This window comes from Scyliorhinus torazame, chromosome 4 (genome assembly GCF_047496885.1).
Source record: "Scyliorhinus torazame isolate Kashiwa2021f chromosome 4, sScyTor2.1, whole genome shotgun sequence".
NCBI classification, from domain to species: Eukaryota; Metazoa; Chordata; class Chondrichthyes; order Carcharhiniformes; family Scyliorhinidae; genus Scyliorhinus; species Scyliorhinus torazame.
This window is the reverse complement of record NC_092710.1, coordinates 353893823-353915147: the sequence shown is the minus strand read 5'-3', so window position 1 is coordinate 353915147 and position 21325 is coordinate 353893823. Positions and strand designations below refer to the sequence as shown.

General features: G+C 61.2%; 1 protein-coding gene and 1 non-coding gene across 2 annotated transcripts in view; both read left to right on the top strand.

The window, feature by feature from the left end:
• Nucleotides 1–467: 467 nt before the first annotated feature.
• LOC140415706 (U2 spliceosomal RNA) lies at nt 468–661 on the top strand. Its single transcript, XR_011944625.1, has one exon. It is a non-coding gene; the product is annotated as a U2 spliceosomal RNA (small nuclear RNA).
• Nucleotides 662–9594: 8933 nt separating this feature from the next.
• LOC140411207 (sphingolipid delta(4)-desaturase DES1-like) overlaps nt 9595–21325 on the top strand; it is a 75436-nt gene continuing 63705 nt past the window's right edge. Inside the window, exon 1 of the mRNA XM_072500309.1 lies at nt 9595–10545. The gene's annotated coding sequence lies outside the window, so the exon portion shown is untranslated. The remainder of the gene's footprint in view (nt 10546–21325) is intronic.

Genomic DNA, 21325 nt, shown 5'->3' with positions numbered 1-21325 from the left:
TTCGGAAAGACTTCAAGTCTTTGGAGATAGTCCAGAAGAGACTAGAATAGTCCCAGGGATGAGGGATTATAATTACATTGGATAAACTTGAGAAGCTGGAGTTGTTCTCCTTAGAACAGAAAAGGCGAAGAGGAGACTAAGATAGAGATATTTCAAATCAGGAACAGTAAACCAAGAAGAACTGTTTTTCAAGGCTGAAGGATTGGGAAACAGAGGGCACAGATTTAAGGTTGGGGAAACATTATTTTTGCAAGGAGTGGTTGCAATTTGCACTGCCTGATTAGATTCAATAGCAGCCTTTAAAATGGAGCTGTGTAAATATTTGAAGGAGAAAAAAATGCCGGGATATGGGGAAAGGTGATGGATTGGGACTGAATAGAGTGCTCTTTGGAAGAGCTGGTGCAGAGTCAATGTCCTTGTCCTCTCCTGTACTACTCTCTGATTCTAGTGATAAAAAAGATTGTTACATCGCTTCTCGGCCTTTTGGCTAAGATCAAGTGTCTATAGATTGAGCCTTTGGTTCAGATCTGGTATGTCTCTCTTGTGGGGACCATGAATTGGATTCAATTTGAATTAGTTTTTTGGAGCAGGCAAGGAGCTGGATTAGGGGTTTGCCCCTGACCCACACTCTGAGCTCTGGCTTGGTAACTCAGAAAAGGTTTAAAAAAAAAAGAAAAGATTGTTACGATTTGGTTCGGGACCAATATCCTTTTGATTAGACAACATTTGAAATCACAGTTACCCAACAGGAAAATTAAGCTATAAGATTCCACAATTTTAACAAACAAAATAATTTCATTAAACAAAGCCAGGAAAGTAAAAAAATTATAATATGGGGTGGCACAGTGGTTACCACTGCTGCCTCACAGCGCCAAGAACCCGGGTTCAATTCCAACCTTGGGTGACTGTGTGGAGTTTGCATGTTCTCCCCGTGTCTGCGTAGGTTCCTCCGGGTGCCCCAAGATAAAGATAGATAGTTTTTTGAAGAATAAAGGAATAAAGGGTTATGGTGTTCGGGTGGGAAAGTGGAGCTGAGTCCACAAAAGATCAGCCATGATCTCATTGAATTGCGGAGCAGGCTCGAGGCGCCAGACGGCCTACTCCTGCTCCTAGTTCTTATGTTCTTGTGTCCTGGTTTCCTCACACAGTCCAAAGATGTGCAGGTTAAGTGGAGTTATGGCATTACGGGGATGGTGCGGGGGAGTGGGCCAAGGTAGGGAGCTCTTTGAGAGGGCCGGTGCAGACTCGATGGGTCGAATGGCCTCCTTTTGCACTGTAAGAATTCTATGCTTCGATCTATATTATACTCACATTCAGAATTAAAAAGATAAATATGAATTAAAACGCAAACTGTGATCAAACATGCCAGACTGCACATTAAAGATACAACCAAGACAGATCCCAAGGATTTCTCAGGAATTTGTGCAGATTGACCAGTGCGAGTCACATTATCTTGTTAAAACTCTGTCTTCCTCATGAGGGATTTCAACTCTTCATTTGAAGATTTAGCCTCCCTTAAAAGCATTGCCTTAATGACTGCACATATTCCAATGGATTTCCTGCTACTGCGTTTCAGGAGATTCACAAAGCTACACACCCATCTCTGATTTCTTGCACACTTCCACGCGATCACAATTTCACTACGCTGGTAGTGCTTGGGTTTCTTCAAATTCCACTCTCTTGGCTGTACTGAGCTATAAATGGCTCGCAGGGTTTCTTTGAGCTCCACTGTCTAACTCACTGCCTGGAGCCTACTGAAAGCCCTTTTATGGTTTCTCTGTGAGTTGTTAACCACATCAGATGCAAAAAGCAAGCCCCCTACCCCTCCCAGCAATCACACACAAATAAACTGAAACCAAAGAACCTTCATAAGGCATGGCAGCACAGTGGTTAGCACTGTTGGTTCACAACGCCAGGGTCCCAGATTTGATTCCCGGTTTCATAGATTATCATAGAATTTACAGTGCAGAAGGAGGCCATTCGGCCCATCGAGTCTGCACCGGCTCTTGGAAAGAGCACCCTACCCAAGGTCAACACCTCCACCCTATCCCCATAACCCAGTAACTCCACCCAACACTAACGGCAATTTTGGACACTAAGGGCAATTTATCATGGCCAATCCACCTAACCTGCACATCTTTGGACTGTGGGAGGAAACCGGAGCACCCGGTGGAAACCCACGCACACACGGGCAGTGAGCTAAATTGCCCTTAGTGTCCAAAATTGCCGTTAGTGTTGGGTGGAGTTACTGGGTTATGGGGCTTTGGTTTCCTCCCACACTTGTCGAAAGATGTGCCATTAGGTAAATTGGACATTCTGAATTCTCCCCGTGTACCCAAACAGACGCCGGAATGTGGCGACTAGGGGATTTTCACAGTAACTTAATTGCAGTGTTAATGTAAGCCTACTTGTGACAATAAAGATTATTATTATAAGCTACACGCATCTTCATCTCAAAGTCTCCTTTCCGTGTTCACTGATGATTTTAAATGAATTTAACTCTAAATCCCAAAAGGAAACACCTCCCTGAACTACACTTCTTTGCAAACAGTGTAGACATCATGGCTGGGATTCTCCAAAATCCTGGCCAAATGGTGACGCCGGCGTAAACACCGGAGTGTTTCACACCGGCGTCAATGGGCCTCTTGGCCCAGCGATTCAGTGGGCCACAGGGGGCCAGCACGGGGCTGGACTGCTGCGCGCTGCTCCGGCGCCGATACGCAGCCCTGCACTGCCGGCGCGGGTCAGTGCATGCGCGTGGTGGCCGTTTCTGTACAACATGGCGTAGCGACACAGCGGGTCCGTGCGGAAGGATGTAGGCCCCCTCCAGATCGCGCACGCCGATCGGTAGCCCCCGATTGCGGGCCTGGCCGTCGTGCAGGCCCCCCCTGAGTCTGATTTCCCCCCCCCTCCCCCCCCCCCCCCCCAAGGACAGCCACCAAGGCCGCGGATCCAAGCTCCTGCCGGCCAGGTTGGAACCACACCGGTGTAACTTAGCGGGAACTTGGCCGGTCGACTGTGGAGAATCGTGGTTGAAAACGGCCCCCGACCGGCGCTGCGTCGACCGTGCGCGCGACTGTCGCTGATTCTTGGTCGCCGGAGAATTGGGTCCTGGCGTCGGAGCGGCGTGGCGAGAATTTCCGGCGATTCTCCGACATGGCGCGGGCTCAGAGAACCCGGCCGACATCTCCCACTAAATATGGCTCCATCTCTTCTACTCTGTTTAACTTCTGAACTGCTATTTTGTTTTACAAAATGATGCTTTGAAAATGTGTTCCTTCTTCCTCAACCGTGATTTCCCACCTACAGTGACAGGGCCCTCAACAGTGTGCGGTCCATCTCCCGCGCCACTACCCTCGCCCCCTCCCCTCCCTCCCAGAACAAGGATAGAGTCCCCCTCGTTCTCACACTTCACCCCACCAGCCTCCGTATGCAAAGTATAATCCTCCACCATTTTCGCCAACTCCAGCATGATGCCACCACCAAACACATCTTCCCTTCACTCCCTGTCAGCATTCCGCAGAGACCGTTCCCTCGGAGATAATCTAGTCCACTCCTCCACCATACCCAGCTCCTCTCCCATCACCTTCCCATGCAATCGCAGGTGTAATACCTGCCCCTTTACCTCTTCCATGCTTAACATCTCAGGCCCAAAACACTCATTCCAGGTTAAGCAGCATTTCACTTGCACCCCTTCCCACCTGGTCTATTGCATTCGCTGCTCCCAATGTGGTCTCCTCTATATGGGAGAGACCAAATGCAGACTGGGTGATCGCTTTGCTGAGCATCTTTGGTCTGTGCTCATTCAGGACCCTGACCTTCCCATTGCTTGCCATTTTAACACGAGACCCTGCTGCCATGCCCACATGCCTGTCCTTGGCCTGCTGAAATGTTCCAGTGAAGCTCAACACAAACTGGAGGAACAACATCTCATCTCCGGTTAGACACGCTACAGCCTTCCGCTCTCAACATCGAATTCAACAACTTCAGATGATTAGCTTGACCCCACCTCGACCCATTTGTTTTTTCCCATTTCATTTTAACTGTCTTTTACCATTTCTTTCTCTCTTGTCTTTCTCTCTGGGGACTGCCATTCGCACTCTTTCCCCATTGTTTCTGTGACTATTAGCACCCCGTTTCCCTGGGTTTCTGTGGCAATGACTCATCTTTCATTCTCACTCCACAGTATAAATATTTCCCACTTTGCATGTATTATAGCTTTGACAAAGGGTCATCTGGACTCAAAACGTTGGCTCTTTTCTCTCCCTACAGATGCTGCCAGACCTGCTGAGATTTTCCAGCATTTTCTCTTTGGTTTTCTTTTACATATTCTGCTAGCCTCTGAAACCCAGCATTTTACTTAACTTAGCTTCACAACAATAATCTTCCGAGAACAAAACATTACCTCTAAGTTATTAACATGAACCATGAAGCAGATATTCATCACAGGATGACGTGTTGGATCAAATAGGGCACCGGGACTGCAGCGGTTCAAGAAGATAGATCCCCACCACCTTCTTATGGGTAATTAGAGACGGGCATTAAATGCTGCCCTAGTCACTGCCCACATCCCATTAAAAAACAGAATTTAAAAAAAACTGAGACAGTAACCTGGGATGGAGTGCTGGAGTAATTCCAGTTACATTCACGCCACACAAATGCCAAGCAATAACCATCTCCTGCAAGGGGATCTAACCATCACCTCTTGACATTCAATGCCATTATGGAATCCCCCACAATCAACATCCTGGGCATTACCATTGATCAGAAACTGAACTGGACTAGCCATATTAATACTGCGGTTACCAGGGCAGGTCAAAGGCTAGGAATCCTACGACGAGTAACTCACCTCCTGACCTCCCAAAGCCTGTCCACCATCTACAAGGCACAAATCAAGAGTGTAATGGAATACTCTCCACTTGCCTGGATGAGGCAACACTCAAGAAGCTCAGCACCATCCAGGACAAAGCAGCCCATTTGATTGCTCCTTCCACATTCAAACCCTCCACCACCGACGAACAGTGGCAGCCGTGTGTACCATCTACAAGATGAACTGCAGTAACTCACCAAGGTTCCTTAGGCGGCACAATCCAAATCCACAACCGCTCCCATCTAGAAGGACAAGAGCAGCAGATACCTGGGAACCCCACCAACTGGAGGTTCCCGTCCAAGTCACTCACCACCCTGACTTGGAAATATATCACTGTTCCTCCACTGTTGCTGGGACAAAATCCTGGCACTCCCTCCCAAACAGCACAATGGGTGTATCTACACCTCAAGGACTGCAGAGGTTCAAGAAGGCAGCTCACCACCACCTTCTGAAAGGCAACTAGGGATGGGCAATAAATGCTGGCCTAACCAGCGCCGTCCACGTAAACACATTTTCACAAAAATCAATAGTGGGATAACAGTTTGCGGCAGAAGCTTGAGATAATGGCTCCAGTCTTCCTAGTGTGAAATTGGAAGAAATTTAAATTCATTCAGGCCGGAAGATGGAAAGCTGCTGTACTGTGCCATCAAGGTCACGTATAGTATTACCATCACAGATTATGTTCATAGTGGACGTCAGATCCTAGAGTGAAACCTGGCGTGATCGATCCCAACTTTCGTTTAGGAACCATGGAGAAGGGTTATTGAACAAATTCACAGGAACGTGAACTTTTAATAATAATAATCTTTATTATTGTCACAAGTAGGCTTACATTAACATTGCAATGAAGTTACTGTGAAAATCCCCTAGTCGCCACATTCCCGCACCTGTTCGGGTCACAGAGGGAGAATTCAGAATGTCCAATTCACCCAACACAAAGAATAAAATATTTATTGAAAATATTACACCAGGAAAAAGTTGGAAAAAGTTCAATACAAACACAAAAACCTGATTCAAATTCCCACTATTTCTGCATCCCAGCAATATATTTACAGACACATGAATCAGTGTAGAGTTATTACTGGCTTAGGACTGGCAAAGTTACAAACAGATTTATCCCAGTGAATTGCTCTGCATTCACTTGTTCCTTCTCACCCAACTCGTGTCTCACCCAAGGTACCCAAAAACCACATTCTAAACTCCAACTTTCTCCAACTGCACCTCCACTAAGCTCAACACTTTCCTGAGGTCAAGTATGCTTTTCTCTCCTGTTGGTTCCCTCATCACCTGCCCAGACCCAGTCTAGCAGCTATGTCCTTGAGGACTTGATCAGCTTGGTCAGGTTACTGAGTTATTCTTGGTGGTAGACATTGATGTCCCTCACCCAGAGTACATTATGCTTCCTTTCCACCTTTAGTTCTACCTCCAAGTGCTGTTTAACATGGAGGAGTACTGATTCAACAGCTGGGGGTGGGATGATCAGCAGGGGGATTCCTTGCCTGTGTTTGACCTGATGTCATGAAACTTCACAGAGAACAGAGACTATGTTGAGGACTCCCAGGGCAACTACCTCCCAACTATATACTTTTCTACCACCTCTCCTGGGTCTGTCCTGACATGGGACAGGACATACCCAGGGATAGAACAAAGGAAATTGCAGCACAGGAACAGGCCCTTCAGCCCTCCAATGCTGACCATGCTGCCCGTCTGAACTGAAACCCTCTACCCTTCTGGGGACCATAGCCCTCTATTCATGTAAGGGGCTGGTTTAGCACAGTGGGCTAAACAGCTAGCTTGTAATGCAGAACAAGGGTTCGATTCCCATACCGGCCTGCGCGAACAGGTGCAGGAATGTGGCAACCAGGGGCTTTTCACAAAACTTCACTGAAGCCTTCTTGTGACAATAAGCGATTATTGTTATTATTATTATTTGTCAAGATGCCCCTTAAAAGTCACTGTTGTATTTGCTTCCACTACCTCCCCTGGCAGCAAGTTCCAGGCTCCCACCACCCTCTGTGTAAAAAAAACTTGCCTTGTATATCTCCTTTAAACCTTGCCCCTCCACCTTAAACCTATGCCCCCTAGTAATTGACTCTTCCACCCTGGAAAAAAGCTTCTGACTATCCACTCTGTCCATGCCCCTCATATCTTGTAGACCTCTATCAGGTCACCACTCAACCATCATTCCAGTCAGAACAAACCAAGATTCTCCAACCTCTCCTCACAGCTAATGCCCTCCATACCAGGCAACATCCTGGTAAATCTTTTCTGTACCCTCGCCAAAGCCTCCACATCGTTGTTGTAGTGTGACGACCAGAATTGAACACTTTCTTCAAAGTGCAGCCTAACTAAGGTGTTATAAAGCTACAACACGACTTGCCAATTTTTAAACTCAGTGCCCCGGTCGATGAATGCAAGCATGCCGTATGCCTTCTTGACTACCTTATTGGGTTACTGAGATAGGGTGGAAGTGAGGGCTTAAGTGGGTCGGTGCAGACTCGATGGGCCGAATGGCCTCCTTCTGCACTGTATGTTCTATGTTCTCCTGCGATGTCACTTTCAGTGACCTGTGTACCTGTACACCCAGATCCCTCTTCCTAACTATAGAATTCTGCCATTTGCTGTGTATTTCCAATCTGTATTAGATCTTCCAAAATGCCATACCTCACATTTGTCTGGATTAAACTCCATCTGCCATCTCTCCGCCCAAGTCTCCAACCGATCTATATCCTGCTGTATTCTCTGACGGTCCTCATCGCTATCCACAATTCCACCAACCTTTGTGTCATCCGCAAACTTACTAATCAAACCAGTTACATTTTCCTCCAAATCATTTATCATAGAATTTATCATAGAATTTACAGTGCAGAAGGAGGCCATTCGGCCCATCGAGTCTGCACCGGCTCTTGGAAAGAGCACCCTACCCAAGGTCAACACCTCCACCCTATCCCCATAACCCCACCCAACAAAGGGCAGTTTATCATGGCCAATCCACCTAACCTGCACATCTTTGGACTGTGGGAGGAAACCGGAACACCCGGAGGAAACCCACGCACACACGGGGAGGATGTGCAGACTCCGCACAGACAGCGACCCAAGCCGGAATCGAACCTGGGACCCTGGAGCTGTGAAGCAATTGTGCTATCCACAATGCTACCGTGCTGCCCTAATATATATTACAAACGGCAAAGATCCCAGCACTGATCCCTGAGGAATACCACTAGTCACAGCCCTCCATCCACTTTTTTCCAAGTGGGAGTAAATCCTGTCTTGAGAATCCTCTCCAATAATCTCCTCATCACTGATGTAAAGATGGTGATGTCTGGGAGCAATGTTTCTCTGTAAGGCATGATTCACGGTAGCACAGTGGTCGGCACTGTTGCTTCAGAGCGTCAGGGTCCTAGGTTCTGTTGCTAACTTTGGTTGGCTCTTAATTTGTAATTTGCTCTGTTTCTATAATCTTTGCTCTAGAGTCGCCAGGTATCTTTATGATACCGCCACGAGGTTCAAGTTCAAGTACTGATCAATAACTCAACACACCAATTAGTAAGATTCAAATCAAAACACATTTATTACACACAGTCAATCGCTACTCATGCATAAACTCTACTTTCCAGACTATTCCTATCACTAAAAGGCCTATACTTAGCTTCGGAATTGGCCCACCAGGTCAGGGTAACAAATGACCTTCCGTTCGATTCTGAATCTGCAGGATTCAAAAGCTGGTATGGACTGGTAGCTAGGAATGCCTATCTCGTAGCGAGCGTTGACTTGAGATTTACTTGGGTGGCGTGGCCGCTGGACAGTTCACTCTCAGAGGTTGCTTCACGTTGTTGAGTGACCCTGCCAAGAAGGACGATTTGAACTTGGAGGCTTTACTTTATAGTCCCCAGGAGCTTCCCTTCGGGGCGGACCCCGTACCTGGTTCCAAATGATTGGACTGTGTTCCGATCACTTGGATCGATTTCTCCAATACTGCAGTTGTTCCCTGATCGCTGGGCGGTCCCTAAATGTCCGTTGGCTTTCCTTTGTCTTGGCTCCTGCTGGCGCCGAGGAGTCTGGCTTGGCCTTATTCACCTTAAGTGTTGCAATTGTGCCTTGGAATCGCTCATTACTATGCAGATGGCTGCTGGTTTCAGTGCTGTCTGGTTTTTGCAAGTTTCAATACACGTGATTTCTGCACTTGCTAGTCTTTGCCTGTGTTGGCTGAATTTCCCTTTAGTCTTTGCGGTTGTCCATTTTAAGTCGGGAAGTGGCCAACCCAGGTGGCTACAGTTCAATTCTCGGCTTGGTTCACTGTCTGTGTGAAGTCTGCATGTTCTCCCCATGTCTGCGTGGGTTTCCTCCGGGTGCTCCGGTTTCCTCCCACAAGTCCCGAAAGACGTGCTGAGAGGTAATTTGGACATTCCGAATTCTCCCTCTGTGACCCGAACAGGCCCCGGAATGTGGCGACTAGGGGCTTTTCACAGTAACTTCATTGCAGTGTTAATGTAACCCTACTTGGGACAATAAAGATAATTATCATGATTCCGTGAGTATGACTATGTCAAGCTGTTGTTTTGGCACAAGGTCTCAGATATCAGGAAGGAGGACTTTGCGTGCTCGACAGGGTCAGTTTTGGCAGTGCTGCGTGGTCCATCCAGTTTCATTCCTTGAGGCTTTGTGGCAATTAGATACCACGGAGTGGCTTGCTCGGCCAACTCAATTTAAAAGTCAGCCCCATTGCTGGGGGTCTGGAATCAAATTTAGGCCAGGCCAGGTTTCCTTCCCTGAAGGACATTTGTGAACCAGATGGTTCTTTATGACAATTGACGTTTTCAATGCGTTTTATCTCCAGGTTTATGATTGAATTCAAACTCCACCACTTGTCGAGATGAACATGTGGAGTAAAGTATGAAATGTAACAGTGAAGCCAGAAATCCCGATCGATTGGGACGAAGTGGCAGCTGCAATGGGAGGGATTGCCTCAGGAGCACGTCGCCTGGTGCTTGACCAAACAGCCCAGAAACAAACATGGCGGCCAGTCCCGTGATCAACCGTAACTTATTTGGCCCTTTACATTTGCTGACCAAACTTCAAGCGGCGATGGTGGCTTGGAGAAAAATCACAAATAAGTGGAATAAAATGAGCGCCATTCCAACTTGCCCAACCAGGTGTCGTCATCAGGCTTGCTGAGCCATCGCTGAATCTGACCAGAACATCAGGGAGCATGATGTGCGCGCGCTTTATTCCCCTCCCCTCCAAAATAACACGGCAGGAGAGAGGAAGGCCGCGCGAGACCCGTTAATTAATCATTCAACAGTGGCGGTGCCGTGACGTCACGCCAGGGCGAACCCATGGTTTAAATTGGGGGGCAGTCGGGGTAAAGGTGGACGCTGGGCTGGGATAGTTGGTCTGCGGTTGCGTGCTGAGGCAAGGCAGACGCAGTAGGGAGGACCTGGGCAGTTGGTCTGCGGTTGCGCCACACGGGCGTGGACTCAGGACGCAGAGACAGGTCTGCGGTTGCGTGCTGAGGCAAGGCGGACGCAGTAGGGAAGACCGGGGGCGACTAACGGTCACTGCGCGAGCAGGTCTGCAACGTTCCATCGGGAGCTATGGGCAACCGGGTGGCCCGGGAGGATTTCGAGTGGGTCACACCGACCAACCGCACACCGACCGCAGGAAGGAGATACTCGGTAAGGAATAACGGCGGGGAGGGTCCGCTTCGCAGGGACGGAGCCCGGTAAATAGCGTTCAGTAAATGGCGGCTGGGGGTGGGGGGTAATCCCCCCCCCCCGGGACCGTGCCCCCCCCGCCCCGGGGACCGTGGCCCCCCCCCCCCGCCCCGGGGACCGTGCCCCCCCCCCCCCCGCCCCGGGGACCGTGCCCCCCCCCCCCCCCGCCCCGGGGACCGTGCCCCCCCCCCCCCGCCCCGGGGACCGTGCCCCCCCCCCCCGCCCCGGGGACCGTGCCCCCCCCCCCCGCCCCGGGGACCGTGCCCCCCCCCCCCCGCCCGGGGACCGTGCCCCCCCCCCCCCCGCCCCGGGGACCGTGCCCCCCCCCCCCGCCCCGGGGACCGTGCCCCCCCCCCCGCCCGGGGACCGTGCCCCCCCCCCCCCGCCCCGGGGACCGTGCCCCCCCCCCCCCGCCCCGGGGACCGTGCCCCCCCCCCCCCGCCCCGGGGACCGTGCCCCCCCCCCCCCGCCCCGGGGACCGTGCCCCCCCCCCCCCGCCCCGGGGACCGTGCCCCCCCCCCCCCGCCCCGGGGACCGTGCCACCCCCCCCGCCCCGGGGACCGTGCCACCCCCCCCGCCCCGGGGACCGTGCCCCCCCCCCCCGCCCCGGGGACCGTGCCCCCCCCCCCCGCCCCGGGGACCGTGCCCCCCCCCCCCCCGCCCCGGGGACCGTGCCCCCCCCCGCCCCGGGGACCGTGCCCCCCCCCCCCCGCCCCGGGGACCGTGCCCCCCCCCCCGCCCCCGGGACCGTGCCCCCCCCCCGCCCCGGGGACCGTGCCCCCCCCCCCCGCCCCGGGGGACCGTGCCCCCCCCCCCGCCCCGGGGACCGTGCCCCCCCCCCCCCGCCCCGGGGACCGTGCCCCCCCCCCCCGCCCCGGGGACCGTGCCCCCCCCCCCCGCCCCGGGGACCGTGCCCCCCCCCGCCCCGGGGACCGTGCCCCCCCCGCCCCGGGGACCGTGCCCCCCCCGCCCCGGGGACCGTGCCCCCCCCGCCCCGGGGACCGTGCCCCCCCCGCCCCGGGGACCGTGCCCCCCCCCGCCCGGGGACCGTGCCCCCCCCGCCCCGGGGACCGTGCCCCCCCCCGCCCGGGGACCGTGCCCCCCCCCGCCCCGGGGACCGTGCCCCCCCCGCCCCGGGGACCGTGCCCCCCCGCCCCGGGGGACCGTGCCCCCCCGCCCCGGGGACCGTGCCCCCCCCCGCCCCGGGGACCGTGCCCCCCCCGCCCCGGGGACCGTGCCCCCCCCGCCCCGGGGACCGTGCCCCCCCCGCCCCGGGGACCGTGCCCCCCCCGCCCCGGGGACCGTGCCCCCCCGCCCCGGGGACCGTGCCCCCCCCGCCCCGGGAGACCGTGCCCCCCCCGCCCCGGGGACCGTGCCCCCCCCGCCCCCGGGGACCGTGCCCCCCCCGCCCCGGGACCGTGCCCCCCCCGCCCCGGGGACCGTGCCCCCCCCGCCCCGGGGACCGTGCCCCCCCCGCCCCGGGGACCGTGCCCCCCCCGCCCCGGGGACCGTGCCCCCCCCGCCCCGGGGACCGTGCCCCCCCCGCCCCGGGGGACCGTGCCCCCCCCGCCCCGGGGACCGTGCCCCCCCCGCCCCGGGGACCGTGCCCCCCCCCCGCCCCGGGGACCGTGCCCCCCCCGCCCCGGGGACCGTGCCCCCCCCGCCCCGGGGACCGTGCCCCCCCCGCCCCGGGGACCGTGCCCCCCCCGCCCCGGGGACCGTGCCCCCCCCGCCCCGGGGACCGTGCCCCCCCCGCCCCGGGGACCGTGCCCCCCCCGCCCCGGGGACCGTGCCCCCCCCGCCCCGGGGACCGTGCCCCCCCCGCCCCGGGGACCGTGCCCCCCCCGCCCCGGGGACCGTGCCCCCCCCGCCCCGGGGACCGTGCCCCCCCCGCCCCGGGGACCGTGCCCCCCCCGCCCCGGGGACCGTGCCCCCCCCGCCCCGGGGGACCGTGCCCCCCCCCCCGCCCCGGGGACCGTGCCCCCCCCCCCCCCGCCCCGGGGACTGTGCCCCCCCCCCCCCCCGCCCCGGGGACTGTGCCCCCCCCCCCCCCCGCCCCGGGGACCGTGCCCCCCCCCCCCCCCGCCCCGGGGACCGTGCCCCCCCCCCCCCGCCCGGGGACCGTGCCCCCCCCCCCCCCCGCCCCGGGGACCGTGCCCCCCCCCCCCCGCCCCGGGGACCGTGCCCCCCCCCCCCCGCCCCGGGGACCGTGCCCCCCCCCCCCCCCCGCCCCGGGGACCGTGCCCCCCCCCCCCCCGCCCGGGGACCGTGCCCCCCCCCCCCCCCCCGCCCGGGGACCGTGCCCCCCCCCCCCCCCCCCGCCCCGGGGACCGTGCCCCCCCCCCCCCCCGCCCCGGGGACCGTGCCCCCCCCCCCCCCCCGCCCCGGGGACCGTGCCCCCCCCCCCCCCCGCCCCGGGGACCGTGCCCCCCCCCCCCCCCGCCCCGGGGACCGTGCCCCCCCCCCCCCCCCGCCCCGGGGACCGTGCCCCCCCCCCCCCCCGCCCGGGGACCGTGCCCCCCCCCCCCCGCCCCGGGGACCGTGCCCCCCCTCCAACTCCATCGCCCTCCCTCCCTCCCTCCCTCCCTCCCTCCAACTCCATCGCCCTCCCTCCCTCCCTCCCTCCAACTCCATCGCCCTCCCTCCCTCCCTCCCTCCTCCAACTCCATCGCCCTCCCTCCCTCCCTCCCTCCCTCCAACTCCATCGCCCTCCCTCCCTCCCTCCCTCCCTCCAACTCCATCGCCCTCCCTCCCTCCCTCCCTCCCTCCCTCCCTCCCTCCAACTCCATCGCCCTCCCTCCCTCCCTCCCTCCCTCCAACTCCATCGCCCTCCCTCCCTCCCTCCCTCCTCCAACTCCATCGCCCTCCCTCCCTCCCTCCCTCCCTCCAACTCCATCGCCCTCCCTCCCTCCCTCCCTCCCTCCAACTCCATCGCCCTCCCTCCCTCCCTCCCTCCCTCCAACTCCATCGCCCTCCTCCCTCCCTCCCTCCCTCCCAACTCCATCGCCCTCCCTCCCTCCCTCCCTCCAACTCCATCGCCCTCCCTCCCTCCCTCCCTCCCTCCAACTCCGTCTCCCTCCCTCCCTCCCTCCAAGTCGTCGCCCTCCCTCCCTCCCTCCTCCAAGTCCGTCGCCCTCCCTCCCTCCCTCCCTCCAAGTCCGTCGCCCTCCCTCCCTCCCTCCCTCCAAGTCCATCGCCCTCCCTCCCTCCCTCCCTCCAACTCCATCGCCCTCCCTCCCTCCCTCCCTCCCTCCAACTCCATCGCCCTCCCTCCCTCCCTCCCTCCAACTCCATCGCCCTCCCTCCCTCCCTCCCTCCAACTCCATCGCCCTCCCTCCCTCCCTCCAACTCCATCGCCCTCCCTCCCTCCCTCCCTCCCTCCAACTCCATCGCCCTCCCTCCCTCCCTCCCTCCAACTCCATCGCCCTCCCTCCCTCCCTCCCTCCCTCCAACTCCATCGCCCTCCCTCCCTCCCTCCCTCCCTCCCTCCAACTCCATCGCCCTCCCTCCCTCCCTCCCTCCAACTCCATCGCCCTCCCTCCCTCCCTCCCTCCCTCCAACTCCATCGCCCTCCCTCCCTCCCTCCCTCCCTCCAACTCCATCGCCCTCCCTCCCTCCCTCCCTCCCTCCTCCTCCAACTCCATCGCCCTCCCTCCCTCCCTCCCTCCCTCCAACTCCATCGCCCTCCCTCCCTCCAACTCCATCGCCCTCCCTCCCTCCCTCCAACTCCATCGCCCTCCTCCCTCCAACTCCATCGCCCTCCCTCCTCCCTCCCTCCCTCCAACTCCATCGCCCTCCCTCCCTCCCTCCCTCCCTCCAACTCCATCGCCCTCCCTCCCTCCCTCCCTCCCTCCAACTCCATCGCCCTCCCTCCCTCCCTCCCTCCCCTCCAACTCCATCGCCCTCCCTCCCTCCCTCCCTCCCTCCCTCCAACTCCATCGCCCTCCCTCCCTCCCTCCCTCCAACTCCATCGCCCTCTCCTCCCTCCCTCCCTCCCTCCCTCCAACTCCATCGCCCTCCCCTCCCTCCCTCCAACTCCATCGCCCTCCCCTCCCTCCCTCCCTCCCTCCCTCCAACTCCATCGCCCTCCTCCTCCTCCCTCCCTCCCTCCAACTCCATCGCCCTCCCTCCCTCCAACTCCATCGCCCTCCCTCCCTCCAACTCCATCGCCCTCCCTCCCTCCCTCCCTCCAACTCCATCGCCCTCCCTCCCTCCCTCCCTCCAACTCCATCGCCCTCCCTCCCTCCCTCCCTCCCTCCAACTCCATCGCCCTCCCTCCCTCCCTCCCTCCAACTCCATCGCCCTCCCTCCCTCCCTCCCTCCCTCCCTCCAACTCCATCGCCCTCCCTCCCTCCCTCCCTCCCTCCAACTCCATCGCCCTCCCTCCCTCCCTCCCTCCAACTCCATCGCCCACCCTCCCTCCCTCCCTCCCTCCCTCCAACTCCATCGCCCTCCCTCCCTCCCTCCCTCCCTCCAACTCCATCGCCCTCCTCCCTCCCTCCCTCCAACTCATCGCCCTCCCTCCCTCCCTCCCTCCCTCCCTCCCTCCAACTCCATCGCCCTCCTCCCTCCCTCCCTCCCTCCAACTCCATCGCCCTCCCTCCCTCCCTCCCTCCCTCCCTCCAACTCCATCGCCCTCCCTCCCTCCCTCCCTCCCTCCCTCCAACTCCATCGCCCTCCCTCCCTCCCTCCCTCCCTCCAACTCCATCGCCCTCCCTCCCTCCCTCCCTCCAACTCCATCGCCCTCCCTCCCTCCCTCCCTCCCTCCAACTCCATCGCCCTCCCTCCCTCCCTCCCTCCCTCCAACTCCATCGCCACTCCCTCCCTCCCCTCCCTCCAACTCCATCGCCCTCCCTCCCTCCCTCCCTCCCTCCAACTCCATCGCCCTCCCTCCCTCCCTCCCTCCCTCCCTCCAACTCCATCGCCCTCCCTCCCTCCCTCCCTCCCTCCCTCCAACTCCATCGCCCTCCCTCCCTCCAACTCCATCGCCCTCCCTCCCTCCCTCCCTCCCTCCAACTCCATCGCCCTCCCTCCCTCCCTCCCTCCCTCCAACTCCATCGCCCTCCCTCCCTCCCTCCCTCCCTCCCTCCAACTCCATCGCCCTCCCTCCCTCCCTCCCTCCCTCCCTCCAACTCCATCGCCCTCCCTCCCTCCCTCCCTCCTCCAACTCCATCGCCCTCCCTCCCTCCCTCCCTCCCTCCAACTCCATCGCCCTCCCTCCCTCCCTCCCTCCCTCCCTCCACTCCATCGCCCTCCTCCCTCCCTCCAACTCCATCGCCCTCCCTCCCTCCCTCCTCCCTCCCTCCAACTCCATCGCCCTCCCTCCCTCCAACTCCATCGCCCTCCCTCCCTCCCTCCCTCCAACTCCATCGCCCTCCCTCCCTCCCTCCAACTCCATCGCCCTCCCTCCCTCCCTCCCTCCAACTCCATCGCCCTCCCTCCCTCCCTCCCTCCCTCCCTCCAACTCCATCGCCCTCCCTCCCTCCCTCCCTCCCTCCCTCCAACTCCATCGCCCTCCCTCCCTCCCTCCCTCCCTCCCTCCAACTCCATCGCCCTCCCTCCCTCCCTCCAACTCCATCGCCCTCCCTCCCTCCCTCCCTCCAACTCCATCGCCCTCCCTCCCTCCCTCCCTCCAACTCCATCGCCCTCCCTCCCTCCCTCCCTCCAACTCCATCGCCCTCCCTCCCTCCCTCCCTCCCTCCAACTCCATCGCCCTCCCTCCCCTCCCTCCCTCCCTCCAACTCCATCGCCCTCCCTCCCTCCCTCCCTCCCTCCCTCCAACTCCATCGCCCTCCCTCCCTCCCTCCCTCCCTCCAACTCCATCGCCCTCCCTCCCTCCCTCCCTCCAACTCCATCGCCCTCCCTCCCTCCCTCCCTCACTCCATCGCCCTCCCTCCCTCCCTCCCTCCAACTCCATCGCCCTCCCTCCCTCCCTCCCTCCAACTCCATCGCCCTCCCTCCCTCCCTCCAACTCCATCGCCCTCCCTCCCTCCCTCCCTCCCTCCAACTCCATCGCCCTCCCTCCCTCCCTCCCTCCCTCCAACTCCATCGCCCTCCCTCCCTCCCTCCAACTCCATCGCCCTCCCTCCCTCCCTCCAACTCCATCGCCCTCCCTCCCTCCCTCCCTCCAACTCCATCGCCCTCCCTCCCTCCCTCCCTCCAACTCCATCGCCCTCCCTCCCTCCCTCCTCCCTCCCTCCAACTCCATCGCCCTCCTCCCTCCCTCCCTCCCTCCCTCCAACTCCATCGCCCTCCCTCCCTCCCTCCCTCCAACTCCATCGCCCTCCCTCCCTCCCTCCCTCCCTCCCTCCAACTCCATCGCCCTCCCTCCCTCCCTCCCTCCCTCCAACTCCATCGCCTCCCTCCCTCCCTCCCTCCCTCCCTCCAACTCCATCGCCCTCCCTCCTCCCTCCCTCCAACTCCATCGCCCTCCCTCCTCCCTCCAACTCCATCGCCCTCCCTCCCTCCCTCCCTCCCTCCCTCCAACTCCATCGCCCTCCCTCCCTCCCTCCCTCCCTCCAACTCCATCGCCCTCCCTCCCACCCTCCCTCCCTCCCTCCAACTCCATCGCCCTCCCTCCCTCCCTCCCTCCCTCCAACTCCATCGCCCTCCCTCCCTCCCTCCCTCCAACTCCATCGCCCTCCCTCCCTCCAACTCCATCGCCCTCCCTCCCTCCAACTCCATCGCCCTCCCTCCCTCCCTCCCTCCCTCCAACTCCATCGCCCTCCCTCCCTCCCTCCCTCCCTCCAACTCCATCGCCCTCCCTCCCTCCCTCCAACTCCATCGCCCTCCCTCCCTCCCTCCCTCCAACTCCATCGCCCTCCCTCCCTCCCTCCCTCCAACTCCATCGCCCTCCCTCCCTCCCTCCCTCCCTCCCTCCAACTCCATCGCCCTCCCTCCCTCCCTCCCTCCCTCCCTCCAACTCCATCGCCCTCCCTCCCTCCCTCCCTCCCTCCCTCCAACTCCATCGCCCTCCCTCCCTCCCTCCCTCCCTCCCTCCCTCCAACTCCATCGCCCTCCTCCCTCCCTCCCTCCCTCCCTCCCTCCAACTCCATCGCCCTCCCTCCCTCCCTCCCTCCAACTCCATCGCCCTCCCTCCCTCCCTCCCTCCAACTCCATCGCCCTCCCTCCCTCCCTCCCTCCAACTCCATCGCCCTCCCTCCCTCCCTCCCTCCAACTCCATCGCCCTCCCTCCCTCCCTCCCTCCCTCCCTCCAACTCCATCGCCCTCCCTCCCTCCAACTCATCGCCCTCCCTCCCTCCCTCCCTCCCTCCAACTCCATCGCCCTCCCTCCCTCCCTCCCTCCCTCCCTCCAACTCCATCGCCCTCCCTCCCTCCCTCCCTCCCTCCAACTCCATCGCCCTCCCTCCCTCCCTCCCTCCCTCCCTCCAACTCCATCGCCCTCCCTCCCTCCCTCCCTCCCTCCCTCCAACTCCATCGCCCTCCCTCCCTCCCTCCCTCCCTCCAACTCCATCGCCCTCCCTCCCTCCCTCCCTCCCTCCCTCCCTCCAACTCCATCGCCCTCCCTCCCTCCCTCCAACTCCATCGCCCTCCCTCCCTCCCTCCCTCCCTCCCTCCAACTCCATCGCCCTCCCTCCCTCCAACTCCATCGCCCTCCCTCCCCTCCCTCCCTCCAACTCCATCGCCCTCCCTCCCTCCCTCCAACTCCATCGCCCTCCCTCCCTCCCTCCCTCCAACTCCATCGCCCTCCCTCCCTCCCTCCCTCCCTCCCTCCAACTCCATCGCCCTCCCTCCCTCCCTCCCTCCCTCCAACTCCATCGCCCTCCCTCCCTCCCTCCTCCCTCCTCCAACTCCATCGCCCTCCCTCCCTCCCTCCCTCCCTCCCTCCAACTCCATCGCCCTCCCTCCCTCCCTCCTCCAACTCCATCGCCCTCCCTCCCTCCCTCCCTCCCTCCAACTCCATCGCCCTCCCTCCCTCCCTCCCTCCCTCCAACTCCATCGCCCTCCCTCCCTCCCTCCCTCCCTCCAACTCCATCGCCCTCCCTCCCTCCCTCCAACTCCATCGCCCTCCCTCCCTCCCTCCCTCCCTCCAACTCCATCGCCCTCCCTCCCTCCCTCCCTCCAACTCCATCGCCCTCCCTCCCTCCCTCCCTCCAACTCCATCGCCCTCCCTCCCTCCCTCCCTCCCTCCAACTCCATCGCCCTCCCTCCCTCCCTCCCTCCCTCCAACTCCATCGCCCTCCCCTCCCTCCCTCCAACTCCATCGCCCTCCCTCCCTCCCTCCCTCCCTCCCTCCAACTCCATCGCCCCTCCCTCCCTCCCTCCCTCCCTCCCTCCAACTCCATCGCCCTCCCTCCCTCCCTCCCTCCAACTCCATCGCCCTCCCTCCCTCCCTCCCTCCCTCCCTCCAACTCCATCGCCCTCCCCTCCCTCCCTCCCTCCAACTCCATCGCCCCTCCCTCCCTCCCTCCCTCCAACTCCATCGCCCTCCCTCCCTCCCTCCCTCCCTCCCTCCCTCCAACCCATCGCCCTCCCTCCCTCCCTCCCTCCAACTCCATCGCCCTCCCCTCCCCTCCCTCCCTCCCTCCAACTCCATCGCCCTCCCTCCCTCCCTCCCTCCCTCCAACTCCATCTCCCTCCCTCCCTCCCTCCAACTCCATCGCCCTCCCTCCCTCCCTCCCTCCCTCCCTCCAACTCCATCGCCCTCCCTCCCTCCCTCCAACTCCATCGCCCTCCCTCCCACTCCTCCCTCCCTCCCTCCAACTCCATCGCCCTCCCTCCCTCCCTCCCTCCCCTCCCTCCCTCCAACTCCATCGCCCTCCTCCCTCCCTCCAACTCCATCGCCCTCCCTCCCTCCCTCCCTCCAACTCCATCGCCCTCCCTCCCTCCAACTCCATCGCCCTCCCTCCCTCCCTCCCTCCCTCCCTCCCTCCAACTCCATCGCCCTCCCTCCCTCCCTCCAACTCCATCGCCCTCCCTCCCTCCTCCCTCCAACTCCATCGCCCTCCCTCCCTCCCTCCCTCCCTCCAACTCCATCCTCCCTCCCTCCCTCCCTCCCTGCCCTCCACTCCACTCCATCGCCCTCCCTCCCTCCCTCCTCCCTCCTCCAACTCCATCGCCCTCCCTCCCTCCCTCCAACTCCATCGCCCTCCTCCCTCCCTCCCCCTCCCTCCAACTCCATCGCCCTCCCTCCCTCCCTCCCTCCAACTCCATCGCCCTCCCTCCCTCCCTCCCTCCCTCCAACTCCATCGCCCTCCCTCCCTCCAACTCCATCGCCCCCCTCCCTCCAACTCCATCGCCCTCCCTCCCTCCCTCCTCCAACTCCATCGCCTCCCTCCCTCCCTCCCTCCCTCCAACTCCATCGCCCTCCTCCTCCACTCCCTCGCCCTCCTCCCTCCAACTCCATCGCCCTCCCTCCCTCCAACTCATCGCCCTCCCTCCCTCCAACTCCATCGCCCTCCCTCCCTCCAACTCCATCGCCCTCCCTCCCTCCAACTCCATCGCCCTCCCTCCCTCCAACTCCATCGCCTCTCCCTCCCTCCAACTCCATCGCCCTCCCTCCCTCCAACTCCATCGCCCTCCCTCCCTCCAACTCCATCGCCCTCCCCTCCTCCAACTCCATCGCCCTCTCCCTCCCCTCTCCACTCATCGCCCTCCCTCCCTCCAACTCCATCGCCCTCCCTCCCTCCACTCCACGCCCTCCCTCCCTCCAACTCCATCGCCCTCCCTCCCTCCAACTCCATCGCCCTCCCTCCCTCCAACTCCATCGCCCTCCCTCCCTCCAACTCCATCGCCCTCCCTCCCTCCAACTCCATCGCCCTCCCTCCCTCCAACTCCATCGCCCTCCCTCCCTCCAACTCCATCGCCCTCCCTCCCTCCAACTCCATCGCCCTCCCTCCCTCCAACTCCATCGCCCTCCCTCCCTCCAACTCCATCGCCCTCCCTCCCTCCAACTCCATCGCCCTCCCTCCCCTCCAACTCCATCGCCCTCCCTCCCTCCAACTCCATCGCCCTCCCTCCCTCCAACTCCATCGCCCTCCCTCCTCCAACTCCATCGCCCTCCCTCCCTCCAACTCCATCGCCCTCCCTCCCTCCAACTCCATCGCCCTCCCTCCCTCCAACTCCATCGCCTCCCTCCCTCCAACTCCATCGCCCTCCCTCCTCCAACTCCATCGCCCTCCTCCCTCCAACTCCATCGCCCTCCCTCCTCCAACTCCATCGCCCTCCCTCCCTCCAACTCCATCGCCCTCCCTCCCTCCAACTCCATCGCCCTCCCTCCCTCCAACTCCATCGCCCTCCTCCCTCCAACTCCATCGCCCTCCCTCCTCCAACTCCATCGCCCTCCCTCCCTCCAACTCCATCGCCCTCCCTCCCTCCAACTCCATCGCCTCCTCCTCCACTCCATCGCCCTCCCTCCCTCCAACTCCATCGCCCTCCCTCCCTCCAACTCCATCGCCCTCCCTCCTCCAACTCCATCGCCCTCCCTCCCTCCAACTCCATCGCCCTCCCTCCCTCCAACTCCATCGCCCTCCCTCCCTCCAACTCCATCGCCCTCCCTCCCTCCAACTCCATCGCCCTCCCTCCTCCAACTCCATCGCCCTCCCTCCTCCAACTCCATCGCCCTCCCTCCCTCCAACTCCATCGCCCTCCCTCCCTCCAACTCCATCGCCCTCCTCCCTCCATCCCGCCCTCCCTCCCTCCACTCCATCGCCCCCTCCCTCACTCCCTCCAACTCCATCGCCCTCCCTCCCTCCTCCTCCAACTCCATCGCCCTCCCTCC